General features: G+C 41.9%; 1 pseudogene; it reads right to left on the bottom strand.

Moving 5' to 3' along the window:
* Positions 1 to 5,681: 5,681 nt before the first annotated feature.
* LOC133026375 (complement C3-like) overlaps positions 5,682 to 15,701 on the bottom strand; it is a 56,098-nt pseudogene continuing 46,078 nt past the window's right edge.

Genomic DNA, 15,701 nt, shown 5'->3' on the forward strand with positions numbered 1-15,701 from the left:
CTGCCGCTGCCTCATTTTTATATTCTCGCCTCCCTCCTCTACATAGTTCACCTCCACACCGACTCACCAGCCCCTTCCCAGAGTTCTCTGAACACATGTCCTCACCTTTGTGAAGATAAAGATAAGAAGAACATAAGAGAATCAATACTGGTCAAAAGAACCGACTGATGCAAAACATACTCACAAATAAACACTGCTTTAGCCATGGAGAGTTTTTTAAATGAGACATAAAAAAAATCTTTTTTTTGTTTTTATTAGAAACTTCCAGTTATTTATAGTTTTTCTGAGATTGCTGATTCAGAACACACACACAGTCACAAATCACACACAAGCAAACACACTCACAGACCTCCAGTGGGAGGGACACAGTGTTGTGTAATTGCTGGTTAAAGTTAAAGGCTTTTTTGGAATGTCGTAATCTGAGAATTCAGGTTCCAATTATGTGGATACTGAATTATTATCTTTTGAATGGTTATGTTCAGGCACTCAGAGGACTTGGTAAATGTTCGTCATCTGGTTAAATTCATTGAAAGATTACCTGTCTGACCCAGATCTTCTGCTGCGTTCTTTGTGTGCCAAACTCCTGAAAATGTCTGTACCTAATTTACCAGATTTCCTAAAACAGCTCCTGTCTAACTCCCAGTGCCACATGTAAAGGGGCACAGACTAGAAAGCCCTACACATACATCTACATACCATTGCCATTATTTTATCAGTTTTTGATCAAACAGGATCGAACAGGATTGAGCGACAACAGATCACTGAAGAAATACTGCAATCTATTGATCACATCTCACAACATGTCAAAACTGTTTAAACTGCATATTGTTTGACTATAAGTTAACTATAACTGAAGTTATCCAATCATGTTTTTACCATCTCAGTAATATTGCCAAAAATTTGATCCAAAAATAACAGGAGCAGAAACAATCATACATGCTTTTATTACCTTGTGCTGTGATTGAAGCAAAGACCTTTCTCTGATCTTCATCTGAATATCCTGAAACGACTGTAGTTTCTACAATTCAACTAAAGCTCAGCAGCCAGACTTTTAAACAGAACTAAGATATATGATCAGATCACACCTGTTGGTTTCCAGTTTTCTTTTAGATTGATTCTAAAATGTATTGATTATTTTTAAGGCTTTTCATGAATCTGGCCCATGGCTAAATCTTTTAATTCCCTATTTACCTCTGCACAGCTTGCGATCTGTGGATAAGGGTTTGCAGTCACTTCCTGAATCCAGGCTGAACACTAGGGGGGACAGAGTGTTTGCCTTCAAGTCCCCAAAGCTCTGGAATGAGAAGCTTACATCTTTTGAGTCTCGGCTATAGAAACACTTTTTACAGAAGGAATATGCCTGAATTTACTTGTTCTTTTACTTCTGTTATTATTATCATTGTCATCTATACACCTCTTGTGAATTTTAACCATTTCTCAGGTAATGTGTAAATCCTAAGGGGAAAAATTAAGACATATTTAGAGCGTTATTATCGGTGAGTTTGGGCAGTTTGGGGCAGATCCTCTACTTATAAAGGATTTACATTTGGTGAATAGGGGTGTAGGCTGATTTGAAACCTGTAACTACCACCAATGTGCGGCTGAGAAAATAGTGTTGCTTTAGCTGAGGCTTGTTTTGATCTAAAAGGACTGTTGGCAGAGGTATGTGGCCTAAAAACCTTTTTATTCAAGAAGGCGTTTTTACTTTGAGTTGAGTTTTAGGACTTTGATTTTAACTATGTACTTGTGGCACTCTGAGATTCTCGGATGAAGAGTGCCTTACAAATACAATTTATTTATTTATTTATTTATTTATTTATTTATTTATTTATTTATTTATTTATTTATTTATTTATTTATTTATTTATTTATTTATTTATTTATTTAGTTATTTATTTATTTATTTATTTATTTATTTATTTATTTATTCTGAGTGCTATTCTTATTTTGCCTTTGACTTATTCTGCCCCAGTGTGTCATTGTTCTGCACGTCAGCACTGTTATTTGGCCATGAGCACAGTTTGTTTGATTAGTATCAATAACACCACAGAGCAGACAGCTTAGCTGACAAACTCAACTCAGCACTTGGCCTCTTCTCTCTGATCATTTAACCCAAGCCTCCATGATGTCTGATTGATGGAATTGATTAGCATTCTCCAAGCCACATATTCTCTGAAGTAAGCTCTGTGAATTAATACAAAAATAAAGACGAGAAAATACTAATAAGTCATGGCAAAAAGAATATGAGGGAGAGAGTGTGGTATATTTTAGCTAATAACTCTTTTGAACATGGTTATAAAACATGATGACATCTTAAAAGCTTAAGCGTCTTGACTCTCTTTGAACACTATTCCAGGTGTTATTCGTTAGCTCTTTCCCCCTTAGAATACTTTCGACCTGTACAATGAAGACGTCTTACACTACAAGATACTAAACATTTCCTTATTTAATGTTATCTCTAGGTTTGGGGCCCCACCTCCCACCTATAAAACTTCTTGCCCTGCAGGGAGAAGACAGACTTCACTATTTGGCCTGGGTGATTTCTCAGAGTTCTAGAGCTCGTCTTGACCTGTACTGCTGTTGTGTAATAAACATCATTATACTTGTAAGTACTGGGTCCGCGGTCCTTTCCTTCATCATCAACTTCTATAACCACATCAACCTCTCGGCCGACCAGAATACACTTCAAGAGGAAGCCACAATTTGATGATACGTGCGCTGAATAAAGTCACAACACCTGCAAATACAGAAAAAAACACTGCAAATAGCGAAAAGGACACCAGAAATGTTTCCAGGGTGATGAACTGTGGCTGCAGTTTAATGCTTTGTGACTAGGGGTGTAACGATTCATTTTAACAACGATTCGATTCGAATCACGATTCAAGGTGACTTGAAATCGATTCAGTTACTTTACTGGACAGTGCAGGCAAAGTTTCCGAGATCCCTGTTGTTTCTTGTAAGGAAATCAGGTTTAAATTAATTAAGGATATTATAAACAAGCAAACAACAATCAATGTCAAATGTATTAACCTTTTATTTGAATCAAGTGCAACCATTTTCAATGTAAACATTACACAATAAAGTGCAACCACCTGCTACTTCTGCTGTTGTTTTCAACATAAAAATAATACAGTATCAAAAATAAAGTGCAACCAACATTTCTTAAGTTTGAATTAACAGTAGGTTTACCTGCTACTTCTGCTGTTGTTTTCAACATAAAAAGAGTACAATAGTAATACCAAAAATAAAGTGCAACCAACATTCTTCAGGTTGAATTAACAGTGGGTTTACCTGCTACTTCTGCTGTTGCAGAGGTTTTCAACATAAAAAGAGTACAATAATAAAGTGCAACCAACTTATTTTCAGGTTAAATGAGCAGTGGTTGAACCTGCTACTACTCTGATTTTAATAAACAAACAGCAGTGCACTAATATTTAACAAAAGATCAGGTGTAACTAGGGTTGCAAAATTCCGTGAATATTCAAAGTTGGAAACTTTCCATGGGAATTAACGGGAATTAACGGGAATATACGGGAATTAAGGGGAATAAACGGGAATATACCGGAATAAACTGGAAATGTTGTGGGTAATTTATACTAACTGTATTTACCTTGTCATATACTGACATAAATATGAACATTTTATTGTGTCATAGGCTGATTTAAGCCCTGAGGAAACTTTGGGCACTTGACTTAATATGCTTCTGCGTCGTTGTGTCATTCTTAACATAGGTCTTTGCACAGTATTTGCAAATGTACACAGCCTTTCCTTCTACATTGGCTGGGGTGAAATGTCTCCACACATGAGATAGTGCACATGGCATTGTTCTGTAGAATAAGTTGAGAAAAAAGTTTGTAAAAAAACACTAATGCAATGCCAGAGATATAAATAGTTAGCCATACAATTGGAACCGCTGTAAACATATTTTACAATTGATGGATAAATGAATGGAAATAGGCTAGATGAACAGATGAACAATCCTCAATCAGCATGCTAATATATTTTCCCAGTAATATCATCGAAACTTACCTGACTAGTCCTGCACACTACAGCAGGCCTCAGTAGCCCTGCTGTAGTGTGAAGGATGCTGGGAATTATCTGTGCATGTGATGGAAGAATGCACAGTGGAGGGTTGAAACTCAACGTGCAGCATGTGCTGCATTCCATACATCTTTAAAATAGAGTTTTGAATGATGTTTTTATTGCTCAGCGGTTAATTTGTGTAGTTTTTTTTTTTTCAAAATTCCCCAAATTCCCGAGCCAAACTTCCCATGGAAAGTTTCCGGAAAGTTTCCGGAAATTTACCGGAAGCTTTCCGCCCCTTTGCAACCCTAGGTGTAACCAACTACTCTTCAATGACTCTACAGATTTTTTTTCAAAAATATCAGCTGATCCACATGATCTGGTCGCAGAACACTTCTCTGTGCGTTTACTATATCCCCAGCAGTACTAAAAACTCGCTCTGCTGGCACACTGGTGCCTGGGATACAGAGGTACCGTTTAGCAAGTGTTGAAAGTAGTGGTAGCTCGTTCTCCTGTGATCTCCACCACTTCGTGGCATTTTCAGTCGAGGCCTGAGGTTTCTGCAGAGCTGGAGTTACCTTCTGCTGCTGCTGCAGCGGTAACACTGCTAGAGGTGCCTAGACTGTCGGCGTTTTGTTTAATCCCATGGCGCCTTAGTAGATGGTTGGAATGATTCGTCGTGTTTCTGTGGTTTTTTATTTGGCTTCTACATATTCTACAAACAGCGACCGACTTATTTAGAACACCTCCGTGTTTGCAAAAGCCAAAATGTTTCCACACTGGATCGATAAGTTGGCTCGTAAATTTCTTGCTCGCCGTCTCCTCCGCCATCCGCCATGCTGTGTTTTGTTGTTGTTCTGAGTTTCGCGCAGCTGCCGGTGCGTACCAATGACGTCACAGACAGGCAGACTGAATCGAGTAACGTTTAACATGTCTAAAGTGCTAAAAAACTAAAAAACAAACACACATCCATACAGTTTTTGTGCTTAAATCCAATGTGCAGTTTCCAAGTATCGATACAAAAAGATTATGTACCATTTCAATCGATTTTTAATCGATATATGTCGTCCGGAATGCTGATTTGCTGAGCACAGATCGATTCAGTTGGATCGCAGGAATATAAATCGATTAATCGACTTAGTGGATGAATCGTTACACCCCTATTTGTGACGTTAGGTCTGCTACTCTTCAGTGGTGATGGAACCTCAGCCAGGTTTATCACTTTTTTGTGACTGATGAAGATGTTTTCCGTATTTGCACGTGTAATTTTTTCAATTTGCAGTGCGTTGAGCTCTCTCGGCCCACATAGATATTCACCAGTTTCTGATTGGTGCAGGCAGGACATGTGACTTGGCTCATTTGCCAGCGCACAGGCAGGTGGAGGAGGGCAGGTGAGGGGCAAATCGATTCAGCCCTCCCGCGTCAGGGCGACTGTTAGGATTTTAAATCTATGTTTGTCTGTGTGTGTGTGTGTCTGTGAAGATGTCAATAGAACTGAACTCTAAGCAGATGCGTCCACGCTGTGGTCGTTGTGTAATCCTCCTGTACCAAGTACTTTTCTCTACAAACTACTGCAAATATTAATTGATCCATAGTGTGTGAGTTCCACATCACAACAGATTACAGAGTTTGATTGAAAAAAGACACTGACAATGAGATTAAGACCATTACATTTTAATCAACAAAATGCAGGTATTAAGGTTTAAATCCTTCACATCTCACAGCAGCAAAAAAAAAAGATTTAAAAAAGAAAGCGTTTTCTCCTGTGTTACGCTACTGCTGACATCCAAAGAGCTGGTACTGCTGGACCATCTCCTCCAAGCCCTGACACGTTGGTCTGTGCTCCTCGACTTGACACTCAGCATCTGTGGGCCAGTACTCGATCCAGGTTCTTTCCCCGAGCACGTACTGATACCTGTGGAGAGCAGAGTGAAATACCACATGTGAAAATATCATGGAACATGATGTCGAAAAAGTGCAGAAACAGTAAATAACATGGGAGCTGCAGTTGTTTAAACACAAAGAAACTTACAATTGATGTTGTTCGTCTCTGTGAATATCCTTTGACGTGCCCATGATGAGGTACGTTCTGTCTTCGCCCAGATCTAAAGAATTCCTGCAGTGTGGATAACTCAGGAATGTGCGATCTTTCCCCTGAGGACCCACATCGAAACTTCCTGCGATTGAAATAAATGAGAGAAGATGCTTTAAGATTGAATGGAGGGCTAATGGAAATGTGTAACATAAATGAATAGTGAGACATCTTAGCGGTCTAACGGGGGTTTACATGCAGGTGCTGGGCTGTACCCCCACTGTTTTTTCCTCTGGTGATGCAAGCTAAGTTAGCCTGCTTCTAGGGGTAGATTTCTACTTAACAACCAGAAATCATCTTTTCATGTGCCCCTCTGCACAAATCTAAATAGATATGCTTTCTTTAAATTGGCAATTATTGCTCTGTGTGCCTACAGAAACAACAATGCAGGAAAAAAGAGCACCTTTTCAACTGGTCAAAAAGAACCTTAACATTCACTAATGGGAATGGATTCAATCTGTATTCAATATATATATTCAATGACTAAGCAGTAGACACTGGTTTTACGAGGCTCTTATCAGCAGTGATAAAAACATGACAGCCGGGTGAACGCACTAATTTGGTAAGACAGCAAGATGAGAGAGCACCTCATGAGTTGGTTGTGACGTCAAGTTCACTCAGTTCAGCTGTAGCTATGCCACCTACCCCTCTTCACACCTACCCTTTTTTTTGGCTGGACTCATCTGACTTCTCAGTTTAGTCCAGAAACAAAACAGCAAGCATCGGACCAAGGTCTGAACCAATGGACCACATTTTTGTCAAAGTTGAGACGGCATTAAAGAATAGAGGACAGATAAAATCGTGCCTGAAGTTTGTAATGCTGCTAGTAATACCAAGAAACCAACTGGTTCATTAATTTTCTCCACCTGCCAAACTGACAACAGGTCTGTCTACAAACTAATCAAAATGAAGTATAGGCAGACAGCCCACATAGGTGATGGTGACAAGACGTTACAAAAAAAACAGAAACCAAAACAACAGATCAATGCAAACAATGTAGACAAGACAAGATCCTGGTTTTGGATCTTGGTACAAACCTTCTGTGAAAACAGCCTTAGAAATATATTCAATAAAACACATGGTGATTTTCAATTTTCGATGGTTCACAGAGGAGATAAATACCCACCTTCTTTGATCACTTCCAATATCCTCATTGTGTAAATGTCAGTAGACAAACCGTCTGTGAAGTTCTCCAGTCTCACTTTGTACACTGAGGACAGACAAGATGCAGATTGTTACCTCACTTATTTGATTATTTAACAATCAGTCACTTACAAAAACACACAATATGTTCAGGTTTAAACAAATCTCAACTCAAGTGCAGAACATTTTTAGTGCATCTTACCGAAATCTATTCTGCTGGTAGGAGTAGTCTCACAAGATTTTTCTGTGCGCAGATCATTGCTGATCTTGCCCTTCTTCTGCATACTGCAGTTCTCTGGAAATAAACAATAGGCACAAAGGAAATACACAAGTGATGACTTGATTAATTGAGAACATGTGTTGGTGTATGGATTAATGAGGTGAGATACTAAAAGGCTGCAGGTAACAGACAATAGAGGATGATGAAAGCACTACATTAGTGTCATGTGTTGAGCGTGTCTTTGCATGTTCTCCCCGTGTTTGAGTGAGATTTCTTCGGTTACTGTGGCTTCCTCCAACAGTCGAAATTTAAGCAGGAGATTGTAGGTGTGAATGTGAGTGTGAACGGGTGTTGTCTCTGTATGTTGGCCCCTGATTTATCCAAGGTGTACCCTGCCTTTGCCCAACGTCAGCAGGGATTGGCTCCAGCATCCCCCCCGTGACCCTCAAAGGATAAGGGGTATAGATAGTGGATGGATGTATGGATGGCTTTTGTCTTCAAAGTGACACCATCCTGTTTACCTTCGGCACATGTGCACTCATCATTTCTGCAGAGCATCAGCAGCTGTCCAGCTTTCCTCTCTGGGTGATAGAATTTCACACAATGTCTGTCTGCAATGGAAAGGAGATATACAGTGGCTTACATCAGTGAAAATCAACAGTAAACACTTGATAGGATATTTTTTGAAGTGTGTGCAATTTGGTGCAGCTTGATTGAATTATGGCAACTGTTAGGCCTTGGGGAAGGTAAGTGCTCTACTGAGTGTCATTCTAAGTGTGTTTGAGGCTTACGGTCATAATATTCATAGACAGAAACAGTGGCTGGCTGTAAGACGCCCACTTTCATCTTCTGGTGAATCCTAAATGTGATCTCCTCTGGTCGTGTGTGAGAAACCTGCGGAGAATTTTTGTAGCAAATGTGATGTAGAGAACGAACAAGGTCTAGAGAAAAAGGGGAAAGGGGGAAGAATGGCTTGCATCTCACCTTGTCCAGGTAGATGATCAGTGAGCCTCTTTCTGACAGGACAGGGTTCATCTCATATTTTGAAATAGTGCGGGCACGACCTTTAGACAACTACACACACAAACAAACCGTGTCAGACACCTTTCCAAACCATTAAACATCTCTTTTCTCACATTGGCTCTATGTGTGTATGTGTGTATCTGTAAAAGCTCTTACTAAGTCCAAGTCATTAGTGTTGACGGTGAAGCCAGTCAGCAAACCGACATCCAAGATTGACATGCTGGCATCTCGCTCCTTGTCCTTATATCTGTGTAGGAAATGTACAATGTTCAATTAAACGAGACAGTTAAAACAATATAAAAAGCACTTCAGTCAGTATTGTTTCTTTATTGTACTTACAAAACCTCTATTTTCAGCTTGTATATCATCTCATCTGCATCCATTTTGTCTGTAAAATCAAATTAACACACAAGCATTAAATCCTCTCTCATAAAGAAAAAAAAACTTGGCAGAATGATGGCGACACAGCAGGAAAAACACAGTTTGCAGTTACACAAAAAAAATAAACGCATACAAGGAAACAAACAGAGAAAATGACAAATGATCACAACAAATAAAAATGAAGAGACAAGCAAATTACCTGGAATGAGCTTCACTGACATGTTGAACTTCTCACAGTCGCTCTCCTTCTCTTTAGGTAGAACATAATACAGCGACACCATCTGTCACACAGAAAATATCACATAAATAAGCTTTTGTCATACAAGCTTTGTTGACACTAGGTTAAAATATATCTGGTCGGATCTGGGATCAATAAAGAACAGATAAACAGCAGATGATAAAAAACATTTTACTTACTGTCATTGTTGCTTCTCCTGATCCTGTAGCAGTCACTTTCACATCCTGGTTTATATCATTGATCTGAGGATATAAAATACACACAAGTACACTCTGGATCAGCAGAGGAAACAAAAAGAAAAGCAACATGCAAGTTTGTGTGTGAGAGTGTGTACTCACTTTAGATGTTCTTGTGGTATAGTGGTTTTCCCGGCTGAAGCTAAACTTATCAGGCTTTGCCCTGCCCGGCAACAAGATATCCACATTCAGATCATACGCTGGTTCTTTAGCACTGGCCCAGTACTCTGCTACAGCCTGGTACACTATGATGGTAGCCTGGAGAAAGAGAAAGAGGGAGGGGGAGAAAATAACACTTTTAAAAACATAAGATATAGTTCATAGGTCCAGATTCATTTACACAACATAAAGTAAGATCTGAAGTTCAACTCAATTAAATCCTTGGGGCAATTTAAGTTGTCAATCTCAGTTTATTTTACCTCCAGCTTTCCTTGTTTTAGTTGATTAATTTGCTTTAATTGATTAATTTGCTTTGAATAACATTTCTTGAACTGTTATTTTGTAAATTATATATCAACCTAAATGTATTCCTGGGTTAAAGTAAAGATTGAATGAATGAATGTCAATTCAAAGGCCTGATAACTAGCTAGAGGTTAGGGCTGTTCGGTTATGGAAAAAATCATAATCACGATTATTCAATCGATTATTATGTGCCCTTATTTTGACGTCTATGCTTTATTCTTTAGATGACTAGAGCGTGCGCAATAAAGTGAATCACTTCCAGTTCAGGTAAACACAGATTACGGCTGAGTGTCTTATTCCTCCGTGTAACCAGGATATCGGTGCAAGGTTATTCAAACCCTTTATGATGGCCAGCCTTAGCCTGGGTGCCAGACGAACTTAGCCCCGCCCACAACATTTGAGGTTGGGAAGTTCAGTCTGGTGTTGCTCCGTTAGGGAGAAACTATGCCCGAACAGAAGCTGTTCGGACCAATCAAATTGTCAGGGCGGGCTTTATACGATGATGGACAGATGATCAACAGTAACGTAAACAAACACGTCACCAAAGAGCACTTGGGTTGAATTCGTTTTCAACAAACATGCCTGCCGCTGGAGAGCTGAGATGTGTAGATGCTGCCATTGAGTCTGTTTCGATATCGCATTCATTTTGAAAGAGGAACAGAGAAACGCGATCAAGGCATGGTGATGCAACTCGGCGTGCACGACGAGGTGGACATTATTTTTTCATCGATAAAACTATTGCATGTTCGCTATGTGGCAGAAGGTTGCCCTGAACGTGGTTGCCCTGAACGCAGCACAGAGAGGACGTTAGCAGCTGGAGGAAGCTGCCCAGAGCTAGCCGCCGCTGCTCGGCTTCATGTCCGCACACGGACCGTCAGTTCACGGGTCTGGGAACCCGGACAGACCCGGGTCTGGGTGAGGGGTTCCGGGAGTGAGGGCGTGACAACAACCAAACTGAGAGGTCGAGAACCGTCAAATCGAGCTAGCTCTCAGCGGCTAGCTGCTCTCTCAGCGGGGCTCAAGAGTACAGCAGCGCTTATTTACAAGTGTAACTGTGGTGGATGTGTCATTTTGTAAATTATCAGTGATCTGCGATCTGTTGCTTTGGTCGTTGTGATGTTTTCACACTTCCGGGTTGGACAGCAGAGGGGGTTGGCTCAGGCATTACAATTGGACCTGCAGCCAGCATCAACGTGTCTGCTTCTTTCATGTCCTTTCCCCTGATTTTAGGTAAGGACAGGTGTTGGAATATGGTGACTGAATGCATTTAATGTATGTTTTAGGTCGTGGTGAGAGCCCTGGTGATTGTATATTTGTTACTGGTAGTTTTGATAGTTTAGTTTTAGGAAGTTTAAAACATCAAAGAGCTGCCCCGATGCGCCATGCTTACTGGGTGAGCCGCAGACAGCGCATGCTCTAGATGTGCGGGCACCGCGCGGCGCTGTGTGTATTGTGTTGTTTGTTCATGAATGCCACATGTGTGTTTTATATCTTGTATATGTCATTTGTACGATTTTCCTGATGTGTTAATATTTGTTCATGCATTACAATTGGACCTGCAGCCAGCATCAACGTGTCTGCTTCTTTCATGTCCTTTCCCCTGATTTTAGGGGCGTAACATTTGGAGGCATTGCTGGGATGTGTGTACGGTCTGGATCAGCTTCGACAGGAAGTAGATGTCCTCAACCGTCACGCAGCCCTTTATAATTTACACAGACATCAACAGCCAGTGGTGAAGTCTCTACAGTGGGATCCTGACAACGTGAGGACGGCGTACATGTTATCTGAGGTGTTATTAAACACCAGGAGAGCTGCTACCAACCTTCCTCGCAAGAGTTAAAGGGACCACAAGTCAACGTTCATCCCCACGCTCTGCTGGAAAGATGAGTTCTTCAGAGATGGAACAGCTACAGCTGGAGACAATCAGAGAACTGTGTGTACTTCCTAGAGGTATTCTGGTGGACTGTTGTGACTTTCTAATCATCGCAGGGCCAGAGTTTGAGTTTGTAACTGGCAAGAGTCGCACTGCTCTCATGACACTTATTTCAAACCACAAACAGAGGGAGGAGCTTGAAGAGCTGGAGGACAAGGGAATGTCTTCTCTACTGCACTTTCAGGATAAAATGGCTGAGCTCCAGGTAGTTGCCTATAGTGACACACAAGAACAAGAAAAAACGCAGGGAGAAGCTGTGAATGAGGAACAGATGAAGAAGGATCAGGAACGGGAAAAGATATGAACGAGATCGAGGCCTTGCAGCTCCAGTTGGAAAAGACACAGAAACCAAGTGAGGAAGATAAGCAAGTGGACAAAGAAAAGAAAAAAAGGTTTTCCAGCAACAACAACGCACAGAGCAGTCCTGTACCTCCCCCATGGCACAAGGATTTTAAAATATCTGGCCAAATCGGTGAACCAGGACAAAAAGAGAAGCTTACATTTTCAAGTTTAGCCCGTCAAATTGAACATGGCCTAAGTAAAAGGTATCCAGAACTTGAGATTGTCGATGCAGTGATAAGAGCAATTTCTCCTGGTATGCAACTACGCAGCTATTTGGGAAAATTAACCTGACATTGGGCACATTGAGACATATACTTCGGTCTCATTATCAGGAGAAGAGTGCAACCGAGCTCTATAAACCACTAACCTGTGAGGTGCAGGGCATCAAAGAAACCCCACAGAACTTCCTTATCCGAACCTTCGACCTGAGACAGAAGATTTAGCTTGCCTCGCAGGAAGCAGAGTCAGGCCTTAAATATGACCCAAGCTTAGTACAGAACATGTTCCTGCACACTGTGTTAACTGGTCTACAGAGTGATAACGTGAAACGTGATCTCCAACCATATCTTGAACAGACTGACATCTCAGATGAGTTGTTACTTGAGCGAATGAATGCAGCGTGTGCATGTGAGGCTGAGAGACAAAGTAAGAGAAAATTAATAGGACAACAACGTCCTGTCATAACTCAGTCAGCCCAGTCCAAAGATACCCCCGTTGAGAAAGAAGAGAAATTGTCTGCCCAACAAAGCTCAGATAAAATCTCCCCTATGGTTCTCTCCCAGCTTGAAGAGATGAGGTCTGAGATGGCTGTACTGAAAGATCTCAAAGCTGAAGTTTCTCAAATCAGAGAGTCTATGCAGCAGCCTCAGTACACACATAGACAATATCCACCAGCAGGTGGGGCCGAGGGCACATCAGTTCAGCAATTTCCAGGCCAGCAGATGCAAGAACCACAAGGATACTGGTCCAATCCTGGTCTTGGACAGCGAGGGGAGACTGCCCAGTACCAGCAGCGGTTTGCCCCACGGCGCAGTTTTCCTCCACCAAACTGTGGACGTATGAGGAGATGTTTCGGTTGTCAACAGCGGGGAACTGAAGAGTATTGCACACACTGTTACAGATGTGGCAGCAGTGAGCACTTCCTGGCTGGCTGCTGGGCTCAAGTTGGAGGGAACACTTTAAACGGGGAAGGGTTGCTCGCACGGGACAGGGAGTGACCAATTACACAACAGTGTCCCCACATTGTGCAAACTGTGGGAAAACGGTTAAAACAGTAACATTAAAGCAATGTGCCTCATGTAAAAAAGTGCTCTACTTTTCAAAACCATGTCAAGTTGATAATTGGCCTGTGCACCAAGAGAAATATGCACCACTTCTATGTATGAACATGAACTCTCCCCCTACAAGAAAAAAACGGGCAAACATGGCTCCACTGGTGGGGAGAAAGTATCTGTTTGACTGTTACATCCATGATAAAAGGGTTCAAGCCTTGTGGGACTCAGGCTCCCAAGTGACAATAATTGATGAGTTATGGAAAGAAGAATACTTGCCTGACACAAGACTAAAAGACATTTCTGAAATACTGGACACAGCCGACACACTAGACATAGTGGCAGCAAATGGTGAAAACATGCCATATGCAGGGTGGGTAGAAGTCACTTTCAGACTAGCTGCAGGAGAAGCTCCAATGACAGAATCGTAGTCCCCACACTTGTAATGAGAGGAAATAAGCTTATTCGACCAATAATTGGCTCGATTGTTATTGAGCTCATTATAGACAGCGAACTGAAACAGTCCAACACCACTGACCGGGAACAGATGGGTTATGCAGTGAGGGCAGTATTTCCTGACCTAGGACAGACTCAAGCAAAAGCCTTTGTGGAACAAATTCGTGCGGAGCAGATAAATGAGTATGCTGTCAAGACAAAGAAGGAGAGGATCAACATCCCGAAACACACGTCTATGCAGGTGGAGGGCCATGTGCACGTGTTCACCACAAGATCACACTGATCATGGAGCCCGATGTGAACCCCTGCTGGACAGAGGGGCTCGAATTCTGTGACACACTCGTAAAAGTGATTAAAGGTAACAAACCGTCCATTATTGTGAGGGTGCAGAACCCCACAGACCATGACATAGTGTTGGCAGGGAGAACTGTGATTGGCACTGCCCAGACCATTCAGGCAGTTTACCCAGCCTCCATATTAGAAGGATCCAGCCCTGCCCCTCACATGATGGATAACATGAAAGTGGAAAGTAACCAAGCCGCTGACGATGCATGGGACCCACCTGTGAATTTGAGCCACCTTAGTGAGTGAGAGCGAGCAAGAGCTCACCAGATGTTAAGGGAGGAGTCTGCCTCCTTTTCACGAGCAGAGGATGACATTGGCTGCGTAGAAAAACTGCAACTCAGAATATCACTGAAAGACACAGAACCTGTTTGCATAAACCTATCTGTCAGTGCCTAAGCCATTATACCGGGAAATGAAAGACTATTTGCATGATCTCATCACACAGGGCTGGGTTCAGAAATCAAATTCACCATATGCATCACCAGTCGTCTGTGTTCGAAAAAAAGATGGGAGTTTAAGACTATGTATTGACTTCCGTGAGGTGAACAGGAAAACTCTCCCGGACCGCCAGCCTATTCCCAGACTACAAGATATCATGGATGGTCTTGGAGGAAACTCATGGTTCTCACTGCTGGACCAAGGTAAAGCCTATCACCAGGGTTTCATGGCCAAAGAGAGCAGACCTGTGACTGCTTTTGTAACTCCCTGGGGCCTCTATGAATGGATTAGGATCCCCTTTGGCCTAATGAACGCCCCAGCTGCCTTCCAGCGTTGCATGGAGGAATGTTTGGCAGGATTGAGAGATGAGATCTGTATTCCATATTTAGATGACACGTGGGTCTTTAGCAAATAATTTAACGACCATGTAGAGGATGTGAGGACAGTATTACAGCGACTACGGCAGTATGGGATAAAGCTGCAGCCGAGTAAATGTGAAGTGTTCAGACTTGAGGTCCCATACCTCGGGCGGATGGTGTCTGCTGAGGGCAGTAAAATGGACCCGGCTGATACTCTGGCTGTGAGAGCTTTAAAGGAGAAGAAGCCAAGAACTGTAGGAGAGGTGAGGGCAGTCATGGGACTTCTGAGCTACTACCAACAGTACATTCAGAACTTCTCTCGAATAGCGGGACCCCTGTATGCTCAACTAGAATCCGACCCTGAGGCATCTAAACAAAAAAACAGCTATGCAAAGACAAGGAATGTAAAAGGAAAAAGCAAAGGGGCACCTTCACACAAGCCTATTACATGGACTGACCAGCACCAGCAGATCCTGGAAAAACTGATCGACTGTTTGGTGGAGCCACCTATACTTGGATTTCTTGACTTCCACAAATCCTTCATCCTGCACACAGATGCTTCAAATCAAGGCCTAGGGGCAGTGTTGTATCAAGAACAGGAGGGACAGTTACGTGTTATAGCATATGCATCCCGCACACTGACCAAAGCTGAGAAGAATTACCATCTTCATTCAGGTAAATTAGAATTTCTAGCATTGAAGTGGGCTGTTACTGAACGTTTTCGAGATTATTTGATTAG

The sequence above is a fragment of the Limanda limanda genome, chromosome 2 (assembly GCF_963576545.1).
Source record: "Limanda limanda chromosome 2, fLimLim1.1, whole genome shotgun sequence".
In the NCBI taxonomy this organism is placed as follows: domain Eukaryota; kingdom Metazoa; phylum Chordata; class Actinopteri; order Pleuronectiformes; family Pleuronectidae; genus Limanda; species Limanda limanda.